We start from the raw sequence: 16,821 nt of genomic DNA, 5'->3' as shown, positions 1-16,821 counted from the left end.
GTACTTGATGGTGGCTTTGGCCTGGAAATATTTTGAATTAGCCTCTCCAAATTTGACCCATCTAATTGTGGCTCTCTACTACCAATAAATCTTTTATCTCTCCAGAAGTGTGTGAAGATGTTGCTTAAGAAATTCTCTTCCATTCCATTCTTGCAAAGTGAGAGTTCCATAATCTTCAATTGTATCTAGAAACAGAATTACCTCATTAGTGGATTTGATAGAGATACTGAGTTGAGAAATTGACTTGGCCCAGATTTTGAGACATGTCCTTAGTCTTTTGAATTTGGCAGTAATTCTCTTTGCATTGTCTTGGATATGGATGGCCTGCTCCCAATTTTGCCTTACAATATCTTTGAAACCCTCAATTTGCAGCCAATAATTTTCAAACCTGAGGATTTTAGACTTGGGAATATGAGTTCCAATTTGCACCTGACATGGTATGTGATCTGAGACAGGCTTTGATAGAGGAAGAACCAGAGTATTAGGAAAGTGAGATGTCCAGGATTCAGAAGTGAACACCCAGTCTAATTTTTCCAGCAAAGGTGCTTGCTGCATGTTGCTCCAGGTAAAACTCCTCCCTTTTAGTGGGATTTCAACCAGTGCCAGGCTATTGATGGCATCATTGAATTTTAACATATCTGAGAAGTTACCCCCAGCCCTGCTTCTGTTGTGTGGGTACCTAATATAGTTGAAATCACCCAAAATCATCCACTTTGTCTCATCAGGCTTTTGGATGTTGCTGAACCAATTGAGAAATTCTTCCCTGACTGCACCTTGGCAAGGGCCATAAATATTGGTGAGAATCCAGGACTCACCAGAGAGCTTAGATGTAAACCTGATTGAGAGAGAAAATTCATTTTGAAACAAAGTTTCCCCCTCAAAAATGCTGCCATTCCAGGCAATGAGAAGACCACCAGAAGCACCCATAGAGGGTAGAAAATCAAAACAATTGATCCTGTTGGGGCAGAAGTTTTTGATGTATCTAAAGTCAAAGTGCTCTTTCTTTGTTTCTTGCAGGCAAACTATATCTGCATTAGCCTCAGCAATCTTGTTTCGAAGTGAAAGCCATTTGTTACTGTCATTAATACCTCTGATATTCCAATTGAGAATATTCCAGTCTCGATTCATGTTCAAATAAAGTGTGGACTGCAACTAGTACTGTTTCTCTCAAGGAACCTTGTAAGGAACACCAAGCATGCAAGATAACAAGCAATCTTTCAACATAACAGAACAAGATACCATAGCTTTGCACAATACACCAGGTCCATTCAGCACATAGATAAATAATAATGCAACTGTCTCTCATTTCAGAATTCAGAGTCATTACAAAAGCATAGTCTCTCATAAGCAGCATTAAAAGTCCATTCCAAAAGTGCAACATATCCCCAGATCTAAAACTTCTTGATGCTAACATGTTTTCTTCAGAAAGCTAGCTTAAGGCTTGAAAACAACCTTCTTGGAGGTTCCTTTGGCAGCAACCTTAGCCTCCTTCTTCTTCTTGGGCTGGTGCAACATCTCCTCAGAACAGTCCTTTGCAGCAGCCTTGCAAAAGGAAACAGCCAGGTTCTTTACTATCTTAGTGGTAATGGCAGGAGGATCAGTAGAACAGGGAAAGCATTATCTGAGCATGACTTCCTCCTGAAACCATTGTTTAAAGCTTTCAGTCTGAAGCTCCTTCTTACCTCAGTTTCCACCGTAGGAGCTTTATCCTTCCTCTTCCTTTGTGTGTGAGCAAGAGAGGTACTGGCAGGTGGCAGAGGAGGGGTGCTGCTCCTGTGCAGAGCCTGGGGAGTAGAAGCAACATTAGAAGAAACTTCTGGCTCCTCAACTAAATTCTTACAACAAAGAATCTGCTCACTTTGACACTTTTCAGGAATTACAAATGGTAGAGTTTGATTACTGACAGAACCTTCAATGATATAAGTCCATAATTGAGATGCAAGTAAAGATTTTGCCCAGTCAAAGTTATCCACAGACATTAAGGAAAAAATGATGAATTTACACCACTCAATAGGTACCTGAGTAACTTTATCTGTTGAGTCCATAGGAGCAAAGCGAGCCTTCCAAAGCTCCAACCCTTCTTTGGAGAGGAACTCCTCATCCTGACCTGAGGATGCAGATGACAGTAACTGAATGTCCTTGCCAGCAAAGCTTGCATTGAAAATAGGGTAAGGGAATCCAGGAGGGGCCTCTAAACTGTTACCTGCTGAGGAACTGGAAATCTCTACATTTTGATTGATTTCTGCATTTGGATTGTGAGGAACAAGCTGCTTAGGATCAGCATCATCCATATTGGCCAAAGGGACTCGAGCCATAATGCTGGGTTCCATGCCTGGTATCTGTGTTGGAGTAGCAGGTTTGGGAGCAGCATCAGCCAAATCTTTAGTGGTCACAGGTGCAACTGCAACTTCAGCTGCAACAGTAGGAGGGGCAGCAGCAGAATCCCCAATCTCATCTGCGGCATAATTGGTGGCAGCAGCAACATCTATTGGCAGCAGCATATGTTGCAAGAGTGGCTCTAGAACTGGCATGTCTCTTGGAGGCAGAGGAAGATTGTCATCAGCAAGCAGATAAATTTGAGGAATTGCAAAGTCCTCCAGGGGTAGCTGTTCAATGGGTTGATTAAGATCCAAAGCTATATGTGCCACAGGTATAACTGGTTGGACTTCGGGTAGAACAAGGGGTGCCAGAAGCTCATCCAAATCTGGAATGCCTGGTGCACCAATAGCAGACTCAGCAGAACTGACATTTGCACTTGGCAGACCCAAGGAAAGAGTGAGACCACTGTGATCATCTTCAGGCTGCACAACCTGAACTTCAAGAGGCCCCATTAAGTCATCTAGAGCCAGAAACTCACCAGCTTGAATTTTCACATCAACAGGAAGATGTTGTTGTGGCATAGCCCAATGACCCCAGCCTTCATCTTCATCATTGTGAGCTGGAACTTCCTCAATTACAGGTAGAATCTGTTGCTCAGGTTGCAGGAGGTGAAAGGCAACAGCCCAACCATAAGATTGTTCTGATTGGGATGGTGGAACTGTTGTGGTGGCCTTGGGTGGGGGTTGCCATCTGTAGGAAGTGGGTCTTCATCAAGTGGTGGAACTCCAATAGGGTTGTCGTCGACAATCACAACAGGGCAAGTCCAAGATTGGCCACTGAAATTCTTGGCCCCAGAGACCACAAGACTAGCCGGGACATCTTTGAGTGCATCAACTTTCACTTTCAGTGCTACCGCAACATCACTTGATTTGTATCTGTCCCACACCATCAACTGTCCGAAACTTGCAGTGGCATTAGACAGCTCATGAAAACTCCTTAAATCAGCAGGGAAACCGACAACCATGAGCCAGACATCACGATTTAGATTAAAGTTCTTCCAATTCAGCCCCTCATTGTGCCTTTGAAAGACAATATGAATGTCATCATACGCATGCGTCCCTCTATTAACTAGAAAATCTCTGTCAGCCGCACTGCGAACCCTCACAAAAGCTTGTCCAAAGGGACACTTCGTCACCTCCAAGACCCCAATGCGCTTGGATTGCAGAAACTCAAGGAGGATCTCACGGATGTTAAGAAAACTTACTTCTCCTTGGGGCATGGGGATGATTGTTGCAATGGCAAGATCTTCATTGGCTGGCACAAGGTTGCCATGGAGCATGCGATGGCACGCCGGCCTTCCTTCCACCTCAATCGCATGGAAACCCTCAGGGAGGAATGGCGTAGGGTCGAAGGGGAACGACGCCATTGCCAGCGAGAGCAGAGTCGCCACGTCCGCCGAAACCCTCGAAGAGCGAGCTGGTTGCTGTAAAGAAGGAGGAGAGTGGTGGGAATGCGAGTGGGCACCGGCGGTAATGGCTTGATTTGACTGAACAGGGAGGATGATGCCCTCTCTGACAGGTAGGGTTAAATGCGTCGATTGACGCGAGTCACGGTCAGTAGCCAAATGTGGCTGCTGCAGTAGAGGCGGTTGAATGCGAGGCGTCGGCTCGGAATTCGCACCTCCAAATCTGCAATTCTCTTTGATATGGCCCAGGCAACGGCATCCTCTACAGCGGATTTTATTCTTGCAACCAGGCCGAAGGTGGTCCACATCAAGGCAGCGAATACAGAAAAGAGTGCTGGGCTCCCTAGCAGCATGGGCCGGCCCAGAATTTTGAAAACCCGTGGATCCCGCCCCTCCGATCGCCACATTATTGGGCGCAGTTAACACCTGGTGTGATGGTGCCACTGATTGAGCCAGGCGCTGGGAAACTGAAAGGGATCGATTAGCACCGGATCTGATCGGCGATCCAGGCGGAGATCTGACCGGAGATCCAACCGGAGAACGAATGGTGGAATTATTTCCATTAAAGATTCTTGGGGTTTGAACAGCTTCGGAATAAGACCGACGATCACCAGAACGATTGACCACAGTCCATTCCTGGTCAAGTTCTTGCTGGTACAGCCTGAACTCTTTGCGGGAATCTGGTCCACCATTGCCCCAAAGGAAAACCCCCAAACTAAAGAGATCATTGACGCAATTTCCCCCTTTGATGATGGCAAAACCCACACTTTTTTGAGGAAGCGCTGAATTTGAACGACCAATTTTGAAAGTACGAAACTTTGAAACGAGAAGCATGACCCCCAAAGCAAGATTGGAGCATGAGACTGATCGAATCAGAGTTGATACGAAGTTTAGAACGAGTCGCCTGTGCCACCAGGAAGAATTCCTTGAGTTTTCCCCCGTCGAAATGATTGATTGGAACCCCAAATTGCTTCCAGATGTAGGCTTCAAAGGCCAAACCTTGCTCAAACTTAAGGTCAGAGAGAGCCATCACGGAGATGGAGATCGGACTTGAGCGAGTGACGATGAGGCAGAGAATTGATGTGGGCACCGGGGCCGGAGTGACCACTGGTGGAGGCTAGGTGGTGGCCGCCGGGGCCGGAGTGGCCACCGGCGCGGCTAAGAGGCGCAGCTAGGAGGCGTAGGCGGAGGCGGAGGCGGAGTTGTCTCATAAGTTGCAACATAAAAAAAGTTTGGTGTTGGTCATACTACAGTTTACTTAATAGACATATGCTTGCAATTAGATTTATGAATCAAGGTTCAAAAACAGATTACCTGCATCATAAGAGTATTATTGAGAAATTCAAAGTAAATTTGCAACTCCTCGCCGACCTTGTTTTGTTTTGTTTTGTTTCCAAGATAAAGTTGTTTGCTTTTATCAATATATTGATACTTGTTACTTATAGGTTCTCACATAGTTCATGGTACCACACCAGGTGATTCTTTTAGATATAAGTTTGTTTCATTTCTATAAGTAAATAGTGTTGCACTTCTTATACATTAGCAATCTCTATTGGGTAGGTGTACATAGCAGAAAATATCTTTTTATATATGAGTTTTTCTCAAGGCGTCCAGGTTAAACCAAATGCATTTTCTTTTCCAGAAGCATATCAGCTCCTAGCAATTCCGATTCTTCCTTGTAGGTGCCCTTGCCACAAGTGAGTACTCAAATGATGTCGCAATTTTTAGTGTAAACCTTTGAGGCTCAAAGTCTGCAAAACTCATCATGATTGGGTGGCTATTCGTTTTGTGTCTACATGATACAAATGTTTGGCAATCATATTTGCATAGATGTTATATAATCCTGATCGGTAAATTTGATTTGTCTGCCAGTAGGAAAAGTAAGAGACCGGTTCAAAAGGATACGAACAATGAAAAAAGATCATGATGAATATGAGTCCGATTCCTTACTTTTGATCCTTGACAGTCATCCCGTTCTCATGGTTTCCAATACCAATGGTTAAAAGAGCCATAGGGGACAAGAATTTCTTTATTTTGCGTGAGGTTATTTTGTTCGTTCGATGTAGCCTGCGGACTGCAAATTGTCTTGGGCCTGAGATTTAGGATCTTGTTTCATGCTCTCCAAATTGCAAATTTACCGATTGATCTTGTGAAGTTTCCCGTTGTTTCTGTTTGCATCCATTGTCCTAGTCAGAGCTTCCCCTAAAACAAAATTATCCAAAATAAATTAATAAAATAAGAAAACCTCCCTTCATCCGCCGCTCGCCTCTGTTATACTCCCTCCTTTCTGGTTTATAGGGCTTAATTTGAAAATCTCTTCAACCAAGGTAGATGATGAATGGTGGAATTAATTCCGTAGTTTGCAAAAGTACTAATTAATACTCTTATTTTTCTTAAAAATTTATGTATATCAATGCATTACTTACACCGCATGCATGCATGACCACTTAATGACCAAGAACTTTTACATGCATTGGTGAATTTTTTCTTCATCCTTAGAGCATCTCCAGCTGTTGGCCCCCCAAGGGCGTCTAAAATCGCCGCCTGAGGGCGAGCCGGCGCAAAAAAACGGCTTGAGGGCGAGTTGCCCCCCAGTCGCCGTCCCCAGGGCCGCCCCCAGGCGCGTCTAATTTTTCCAAAAGAAAAAACGTTCAGCGAAGTTCGGTTAAACACGGCTAAATTTCGGCAAATTTTGGCATATATTACATGTTCGCGACGCGTTTACATAACAAATATAACTAAAAAAAGAAATCAGGGGAGGGAGGGCTCGGAGGCGGCAGTGCACGGCAGAGGGAGAGGGAGAGGGCTCGGCGGTGAGGGCTGGTGTGGCCTGAGGCGAGGGAGGGCGTCGGCTTATATAGCCGCGCCCGTATGTACGCGTGGCGGGAGGGGAGGCGACGCCGCGCCGTCCCGTGAAGCGCCGCCCGTGAGGAATCAATGGCAAGGCTGACCGGCGGCGGCAGCGCGACAGCCTTGGCATTGATTCCCGCGGGAACCGAGGCGATGAGGGCGACGAAGCGCCCGTCTCGCTGACTCGGCGGGCCCGCGGTTGCTTCGCGCCAAAACCACTCACCCCGGCGCCCCAGCGCGCCGGGTTCGGCCTGAGTCCGCCGACGCTGATTTCGGCCCAGGCCGGCAAAAATCGAGTTTCCGGGGACGCGACTAGGCCGTTTTTTCGGCGCCGGCGCGAAAAAAGCGTCTGGGGAAGCCGTTCTGGTGGCGCGGCTGAAGATGCTCTTACATGTAATGATTGAATACACCTTGAAATCCGAATATATGATGGTAGTAGTAGAATTGAGACTTTGTGTTTGGTTGGTGTCACCGAATGGAATGTAATGAGTCGGGTTCGTTCCCAGGGCTCATTTATAAGACGGAAAAACAAACTTTTGAGCCCTATAAGCCAGGAGTGAGTACTATCTCCGTACCCCTGTGCTTCTACTCTGCTTCTGGCCATGGCCGCCTCGCCGCCGCCCTCGCGATTTGGGCCCCCCTTGCTCCCCCTCCTCCTCCTCCTCGTCGTCGGTTACTTCACCGTCTCAGCATCAGCGGCCGGGGAGCTGAGCCAGGTGGTGGGGAGGGGGACGGAGTCGGATGGCCCCTACTTCGAGCCGTTCAACGTGAGCTACGACCATCGCGCAGTGCGCATCGGCGGGCAGCGGAGGATGCTCGTCTCAGCGGGAGTACACTACCCCCGCGCCACACCCGAGGTGAGGATCCCGTCCGCGGCTTGTGCAAGGGCAGCGTCTGGTGCCACCGGAAAAAAATGCAGCGTCTGGTGGAGTTGTTGGCATCGGGCGGAACCCCTTGTAGTTTTCCCCCTCTTATCGGAGCGAGTTTATTCCATTACCTCAATGCCGCAATATCGTAGGCCGCCCCGCCAAAGAGCTTACTCATGCCTGATCAGGCTCGAGTTGGGGCGGCGGAAATGTGGGATTTGTGTGGTTTGATCCGTGGTGGTCGGGGCTGCTGCAATTGAGCAGAGACGAACAGAATTGGTGTTTTTCCCATAATAAAAAGAAGTTAAACTAGGATAGACTGAAAACCTGAGTATTTTTTCCTCATAGCACCGTGGATAACCATGGATAGCTCCTCCATGAACTTCCTTCGAAGCTCGTTTGCGGTTAGCGAGTCAGATGGAACTGTAACTTCCCCCGCAAAAAAAAAAAAGGAACTGTAACTGACACTGGTGTGCGTGAGGGTGTCAAGAGATTTTCACACTGGCTCTTCTTGAGGCGTCCGTGTGAGACTGAGTTTCATTATCACTTTTAGTATGGACATCAGATTTTGGTAGTTTTCTTGTGCTTCAAATAGCTGGGTGTTGCATGAAATTAATTGCTGTGCATTGTTCTTTGTTTGCCCAGGAATACGGTGTTTGTATTGCTTGTAGCTCTAACTAAATTCTTGCAAATTGTGCTAGATGTGGCCTAGTATAATTGCAAAGTGCAAGGAAGGTGGTGCAGATGTAATTGAGACATGTCTTTTGGAATGGGCATGAACCAGCCAAAGGTCAGGTAATGTAGTTGCCTACTTGTTTACTTCAGTTGTACATATTTTGTCCTTGAATATGAACTTATGCATCTTCCATTTTTCCCAGTATTACTTTGAAGACAGATTTGATCTTGTGAGATTTGTGAAGCTGCTTGCTGCTGAAGGCCTATTTTTTCTCCTTCGTATCGGCCCATATGCTTGTGCTGAATGGAACTTCGGGTCTGTTTATATCTTGACAGTGGACTTTTGAAATATCTTGATCACTTCCGTACTAATTACTAGAGTTTTCAGTTGTGTTATAATTTTTTTTCTTGCTCTATTTTTGATTATTGGTATACACGGACATGTGTTTGTTGTCTTCATGCACATACGCATCATTTTACAACTAACATAATCCTTTCTAGCTTGTCTGTATAGGCTTAAGTCAATCACTATGTCTGAGAACGTTTACCTTATCTACCTCAGTAAGTAACCATTGGATGTTAAATGGGCCGAATACGCATGATTTCCATAGCATTTGGATGACACTTCACATGTCCTACATTTTAGGAGGATGACATATTTTGCCCTCCTTCATTAAAAAAGGGAAGCTGGTGAAGCTCTGGAAACGTAGAGGAAGAGGTGTTTGTGAACAAAAATGTAGTTCTACTGTCGTAAGGGAACACCACAGTTGGTGTATGTCAAGAGTTCATCAAATCAAATAATTTATTTCTACTAATATACAGTGGCACTGGAAAAGGCTAATTATCACCCACACACAAAAAGGAAATGGTTAATTATAGGAGGTGCTCTATAATTGGTATACCTCCTTATTTTTATCTCATAACTGCCACTTATCAAAGCAATCAAACTTCACTGTTGCACTCATAAATGCAGCTAATTTAAACACGTTACGAGCTACACTTATGTACTTTAGAGGCCCCAGTTATTATATTTCAGAGTTACAAATTTTCTTCTTCCTTGTGCAATTGAGCTTTTGATGGTAGATTGTCGTTTGAGTTTTCTCTCCCTCTACATTAAACATAACGTCAGTAGTTTCTGTAATAATAAACATTATCTTAGTAATTGCATGGTTACAGTTTTGCACAATTAATTTTTATTACGTTTACCCTATTTAGCAACTCTCCTGCGTGTTTGAGAAAAAAAACACTTAGTATTATTCATGATGTTTATTAATCTATCCTTTTGTCATGCATTTGTGCAGTGGTTTCCCAGTTTGGTTACGTGATATCCCTGGCATAGAATTTCGTACTGACAATGAGCCATACAAGGTAAAAAAAAACATTTCACTGTTTGATCCATGGCTTTCTTCAGATCATAAATTTTCCATCTTATAAGAGTTTCATGCTGCATAAAGTCACATGATTCCTGCACTTATATGTGTAGAAACGATGTACAGTTACAACACTGATTTTAGTGGGAGGGGCATCCTCAAGCACTCCTTAACCACTAAGCCGTATAAATGTTTCAACAGGCTGAAATGCAGACTTTCGTGACAAAAATTGTAGACATAATGAAAGCCGAGAAGCTTTATTCTTGGCAAGGTGGTCCCATTATATTGCAGCAGGTATGAACCAATTCTTAAATTTCAGTTATTGGATATATTTTTTTGTTTGAGAGGGAGCGAGAGGGAGGGGAAGGGAAGGAGACAGAGTCCAACACTGCTTTTCTTCTCCCATCTTTCCTCGGGAAAGCATTGCAAGGAAAAGAGGAAGAGGAAGGTGGACACAAGGGCGGCAACAAGGAACAGCTTGACACCGGAGATGCACACATTGTTTTTGTCCTGCCTTTTGTACTTCCAGTAATAACTATACTCCGGCTCAGCAGCCGAGAAGCTTTATTCTCGGAAATGCTCACAAAGTGCTCACCCACTCAAGGGGTGTGGGGTCTATTTATAGAAAAAGCAGAAATCTAACCGTTGAACAGTAAAAGACAATCACCCTGGAAGTACCACATGGTATTCTTCGTAGTAGTGGACCCGTTCAAAATTTGAACTGTTAGGTAGGAAAACGAACATTCCTATATGTACCTGGAGCTTGGAGGTACTGGGCTGCCTAGTAAGCCTCTTAGGCCATGTACAAAAGAGAACCAGTTTTTCCTAGCACCGGTGCTTATTTATAGAACATAGATGATTAATTTGGCACCCTTGCTATTGAAATAAGCAATGTTACTTAAGAAAAATAATTAAGCACCTTGCATCCATGATCTTAGAAGTCCAAATACCTAGAGGTGCTGGAAACAAAAAGCTTGGAGGTACCAAACACAAAGAAGCTCATCTCAGCGTGAAGGAGAAACTTGCTCTGAAGTACTGAAGAAAAGGAGAAAAAGAGCAAGCCTTAGAATGAAATGGTGCAAAAACGACAATCTCTCAGCTCGGAGGTGTCGAATAACATTTGCTCGGGAGTATTGGACCTATACAAACTGAGAGGTGCTTGGAAGTGTTGAAAAAGGTTAGGCCCCGGGTTATCGGAGCTAAGAGAGATTCTCTTGGCAGGATCAAAGCTCGATGGTAACGGAGAAAAATGGAGGCGGTTTCGACAAACACTTGTAGAACAGGGTTCATTTGACAGGCTCACTCGATGCTCACAGGGTCAGTAGTACCAGGTACGGAATACTCAGAAGTACCGAGAAAGTGGAGAACTTGAGGAATTGAGTGGAAGCAGTGCAAAACTTGGGGATTTGGTTGTGGATCTTGAGATAGAGTGCATCCCTAGTTATTTTTCATGTGCCCTCTTGATAGTGCGGTTGTCCTTGAACTCAATGTGGATCTTGGATCCACTAAAAATCTATAAATTGCAAACTATGAGCTTGAAGAACCAACCCTTGATAGCACGGAAAGCAAGGGGCCACCAATGATGTTTGCGCTCATCAAAATGGAGGATACTTAGTCCATTCCTGAAGTAGACTTGATAAAGCATTAGTCCTCTTAATTTCCTTGTCATTAATCACCAGAACCCGATTGGGGCCTAAGTTTCACATTCAGAAGGCCAAGGACGAATTCATTGAGATTGGGAAGAGGAAAGAATTGGCGGCAGTGGATGCTAGCATGACACGGGGTGTGGCTCGGACTTCAGAGCACAAAGCCAAGACACTAGAGGTTCGACTCACAAGTCGGGGCCTTCGGCATCTAAGGTCTGCTTGCTCTTGGACTTGATTATGGAGGCTTGGAGGTAAAAGGCGCAACCCAGTTTGTGTAAATGACCCTTGAGATCGTGCTATGTTTGTGGAACGTTGTTGTGCTGCGTTGTTGATTTCATCGAGGAAATGGGGGAGGACTTACAGTTGACTGAATATTCGTAGGGCGAGAACCCCTACCCCCATAATCCGCTTCCTCATGTGACGTTCTGGTCTTCTGGACAACTACGTAGATCTTGCTGATACTTGGTTGCATGTGTGAAGGCGATATCTCGATGCTCCTCAAGTACTTCGACTCATCCAAGTGGTGTTGCATTTTTTATTTTCATTAAAACGTGCAACTCGAGGGAATTGTAGCTTCAGCTCGTAAGGGATCATAAATTTGGACCCATAGAGGAGGAAGAAAGGCTTTTGACCAACGGCGTGACTTTGTTGCATGCATGCCTCCCAAAGCATTGTAGGTAGCTCACTCACCCAAGTTTTACCAAGGCCGGGCAACCTTTTGGTTCCTCGCGATTGATAGCCTGTGTAGTAATATGTTCTTGGTGTGCTCGACCTAGCCATGCTCTAGGGACGTGCCACGGATGCGAAGCACACTTTTGTCCCATAGTCCTTGCAGAATCCCAAAAACCTCTAGCTGGTGAACTAGGAGCCATTGTCAGCGATTATCCTACTGGGGATGCCAAATCGTATAAAGACGTTGCATTATGTACATTTCTCTGCCAACTTGCTTGGGACAAAGGCTTTTTTGTTGCGATGATGTTGGTTAGGGGCTCGATCTACTTTGTGAATGTGTTGATGGCCATAATCAGGAATTGAACCCACCCACCAGGAGCAACGGGGAAGGGACCAAGGAGGTCGAGCCCCCAAGTCGCGAATGATCAAGACAGTGGAATTGCCTACAAGGCATGCATGTGTTGGTGTGTTTTCCTACTGTGGAACTGGCATGAACTCTAGTGTTGAACCAGCTCGGTGGCATCTTGCAGGTGGGTGCTTAGGTAGGAAAGCAGGCGGCGGGCACTAGGATGACGGTTGTTGGGGAAGGCAACTCGGGGCGACAGTGCCCGCAGAGATGGAAGAAGGCTCGACAGAGGGAGCGCTCGGCGCGAGGCACCAGCGGCTGGCTTTTGCTGGGTGGTTGCAAGCGCGGACGGTCCGCAGAGCCAGGGTGACGATGGCAGTATGCGACACGCATGGAGATAGCGTGTCAATACGATGGGTGCAGATGCAGTCGTAGCGACATCCATGCTGGATGGAGTGGCCCGACGTAGGCGTAGAGGCAGCGACTCAACATCGACTCGAATTGGACAAAGAGTTGGGGCGGCTTGCTGAGGGGTGAACTAGCACGCGCTATGGTCGGAGGAAACCCTCGTCGTGGTAGAGGGAATCGAGCTGCGAGGTTGGGGAAACAACAAATTGGACCAGGAAAGATGGGAAGCAAAAAATCTATCTGGAGCTGTCATCGCCCAGACCTTGGACATCCGCTGATTTCATATTTTGGCTTTGTAATTGCCTCCTAGTAGGACTGTAACTCAAAACCCTTCCTTTCCAATGAAATGAAACGTACAAGATTCGCAAAAAGAAAAGAACTCTAACATGTGGTTGACATAACACCATTGTGTTGCGTAGCAGCTTGATGAAAGGGAGATTGTTGCCTGGTGGGGAGATAAAACGAATTAGGGCAACCATCAATCCCATGAGCTTCTGAACCTGCTTGAGGTTGGTTGGTGATGGCATATCGAGGATTGCCTTGATCTTCGATTTGATGACCAGGTTGTCAATATAAGCTTCCACGTTTTCTCACCTATCTGGGTGTAGAAGGTTTCCTACATGGCGTGTTGCTATGTGCAACCATCGTTCTTCTACCCAAAGGTCGCATTTTTATAGCAAAATGTGCCAAAGGGCGTGATAATGTTGGTGTGGGGCACATCCTTTTCTCTCATGCGGATCTGGTGGCAGAGGGAGTAAGCATCCAGGAAGCACAGGTACTTGCAGCTTGATGTGGAGTCGACGATCGGGTCTATCTAGGGTACTCAATCCATATATGTAAGGCCTAATGAGTTTGCCAATATTGCCTTTGACTATTGATAAGATTAGTAGTATATGAGATGTATAATGCGAAAACTCTATCATCCTTTCACGTACGAACTTGACGGTATGCTTTGTGTAACTTGCATGTCATATATTATTGCTGTAACACGTGGTCAAGTTAGCCTTGAAAAACGCATTAGGCCCTATATAGATGGATAGAGGGAGTAGTAGGAATGAATCCTCAGGGTAGGCTTTATTTAGGCGGGTGTTGTCGACGCACAGTCGAAGTTCCCCATTCTTCTTCGGTGGGTAGGCTTTATTTAGACGTGTTTTGTCGACGCACAGTCGAAGTTCCCCACTCTTCTTCGGTGCTAACACCGGATTGGATAGCCAGGTGGGCTATAGGACTGGCTCGATGAAGTTCGCCTTCCGCAGCTTCTTGATTTCTCAAAGTATCACCTTCTGTTGTTCGAGGTTAAAATGCCGTAGCTTCTACTTGATTAGTTTGTTGGATTTGTCAATGCCAAGCCTGTGCTCGGCCACCTCCCTGGGAATTCCAGGCATATGGGCGGGTAGCCAGGTGAAGATGTCTGCGTTGTCCCGAAGGAAGGTGACAAGCTTGAGTTCTCACCTTAGCTACTCGCAATAGGGTCATCATCACGTAAGATTGTCTCCTTGACTTCGTCTTGAGGAAGGACTGAGAGCTTGGGCTTCTAGCGAGATGGGGTTAACTCGTCAATGAGGTCGGCATGACCCATGCGTGAGTTCAGACATTAGGTTTGGCGTTATCAGCAATCCCATTGAGTTTGTCCCAACTTGAAGCTTTGTCGCATTATACCATATGCTCGAGGGAGCCGTGAATGATGATGATACCTTTGGTCCTGCGATCTTTACTACCATGTGGGCGTAGCTTGAAACGCCTAAACACTTAGTGAGCCATGCTTTGTAAGGAATCTTGAAGTCAATTACTTGAAAGGAGCACCGTACTCTTTGTGATAATTGTCCCCTTCACTGAAGATGTCCGGGAGCACCACCTGCCGGGTTGGCCTAAGTCTATGGAATGATCACGACGTTGATTTGATCTCTGATTGCAAGACTTGCATCTGCTCGAGGTCCCTTATCATGATAATGCTTAGGGAACTCCCGCCGCCGATCAAGACGCGGTGAACTCGAGCTATGTCGATCATTGGTGATACGACCAAAGGGTAGCGACTTGAGAGGCGATAGCTCATCGGGCAATCAGTTTCGTCGAAGAGAATATGCACCTTGGACCACTTTGATCAGGGAGTAGAGGCTTGGGTAAGAGGGAGTAGAGGCTTGGGTAAGAACGACCATGGCTTCCCTCCTCGACTTGTAGCAAGCCCAACCACCCACAAGTGGTCGCCGCACGATGATCTGGGAGAGTTGTCTCTTGATTCCTCAATCTCCAAGTCGATAAGTTATCAGAACACGCCTTAGTTGGCTCGAGCATGGGAGCCACTGTTGTGAAGTTAGCAACAATTCTCACGAGTCCGCTGCTTCCTCTGGATCCACTTCTCCATAGGGTTCGATTTGATGACACGAAGTCCCCAAGGCCGATGCCAGTTGTCGAGGGTAATTTCCTTGGTGCCTCATAGTGGTATGGTAGTTGTGCATGATTTATGTAGTCGTGGCAATGCCAGGGCAACTCCAACACAGTTCACCAAACCACCCCTAAATATCCGGACCGGACTGTCCACGCATTTTTTGCCATCCAACGCCGGTCACCAAATTTGTTCGGACCGGTCTGGATGGCCAAAATTGCACAAACCTGACACCAAGCCTAGGGGAGGCTTGGGGGATTCCGGACATCCGCCACGTCGGACTCCGACACCGCTGGCCCACCAAAATGCCCCCATCGGGAGCCCTTTTTTCTCCACTTCGTCCCTCTCCCGTGTTCTGTATCCGCACCCTCGGTGACTGCTGCCGCCGCTGTACCACCCCGGCCGCCACCCAGGCCTTGTCGGACCTTCGCTGCCACTCCAACCAGGCGCCCGCTTTGGCTTACGTGGTCGTTCCACCTTGCATCCTGCCCGTCGCCCATGTATCATCTGCCCCTGTCGCCGCCTTCCATGGCGAATGCCACGCCTGGCAAGCGTTCAGCCAAATGCCATAGCAGAATATTTGACATTGTCGTTGCTGACTTTGAAGGAAACACGATAATCGCATACTCGGTGAAGGAGGATGAATTGTTGTGTGATGCGTGGTTGACCACAAGTGTGGAGTTTCAAGGCATGAATCATAATGTGGCATTTTGGCAAAGTGTGCATGTTTGGTTCAATGAGCACAAGCACTACGCGCCCTACAACATGGAAGTGATCCATGATTGTGGTGTGAGGTCGCTACTCCATCGATGGTACGCCATTCAAAATGTCGTCTACAAATATTGCAGTGCGTATGCACTGGTGTGAACAAGGTGGCCAAGGGCTGCGTCACTCGAAGAGCTTGTGAGTTTTGCTTCTTTTTGCTCTACATGTTGGTCATTTCATTGATTTGCTCTATGTTGCAAGTTGTTGACCATCCCTTGTCTTCCTTTGCTAGCTCGTATGTGCATGCGCGTTGTACCATAGTGTACCATAGGACGGAGTGCAAGCCCTTAACAATGATGCATTGTTGGATGAAGCTCAATGACCATGGTAACTGGATCAATTACCTATGAAGTAGTGCAAGCTTGAGGAGAGGAAGCTTGAGATGAAGGCTACTTTTGGGATCGATGAAACTTAAAAACTTGTTGAACATCTTTCAAGGAGTACTTTTGGATTTAAATGTATGGTTGGATTGCTATTGATCTAGATGGATTTGCAAAGTGACCAAAGGCGGTCATTGGTTTAGTTTTATTAAAAAAGTAGGAAAGGGTGGACATTTGGTCATATTTGGTGACTCCGGTTGGAGGCGTCCGCCCCTATTCCTGTCCACGGACAAGCTCGGACGTATCCGTGGACATTTGGTGGTGTCCGTTTTGGTCAACCGCGATGGAGTTGCCCTCAACTCAGGTTACCAGGGAATCTAGGACACGATTTATCCCGGTTCGGGCCCAGTACAATCTGGATTACAAAGAATGGATGGATCCGGCAAGTTTGTAGGCAGCCCAACGGGCTAAGATGATTGATCTAGGTGAGATCCGCCTAATCGTTAAGGGTTTTGCTGACTCTTGGATTGATTGATCCCTCTTACGGGGTCTTGGATGCCTTTATATTGTTTCTGGTTAGTGGTGGCTTTTTCCCTCATACATATATCCTCTTCGTATACCGGTAGGAGTCTAGATCGGATGCGAGTAGAACCCATGGCCCCATTGCCTTTTAACCCGCACGGTTTCCTTATTGCATATCTGGAACATGCATCCCCTTGGTCGGTGGTGCTCCGCA

At 46.3% G+C, this 16,821-nt stretch overlaps 1 pseudogene; it reads left to right on the top strand.

Annotated features, from left to right (window-relative positions):
• The first annotated feature begins 7,183 nt into the window (after positions 1 to 7,183).
• LOC123111326 (beta-galactosidase 15-like) overlaps positions 7,184 to 16,821 on the top strand; it is a 28,140-nt pseudogene continuing 18,502 nt past the window's right edge.

Source organism: Triticum aestivum, chromosome 5B (assembly GCF_018294505.1).
Source record: "Triticum aestivum cultivar Chinese Spring chromosome 5B, IWGSC CS RefSeq v2.1, whole genome shotgun sequence".
Taxonomy (NCBI): Eukaryota; Viridiplantae; Streptophyta; class Magnoliopsida; order Poales; family Poaceae; genus Triticum; species Triticum aestivum.
Note: the sequence above shows the minus strand (reverse complement) of the source record. Positions and strands in the feature narration are given on the sequence as shown.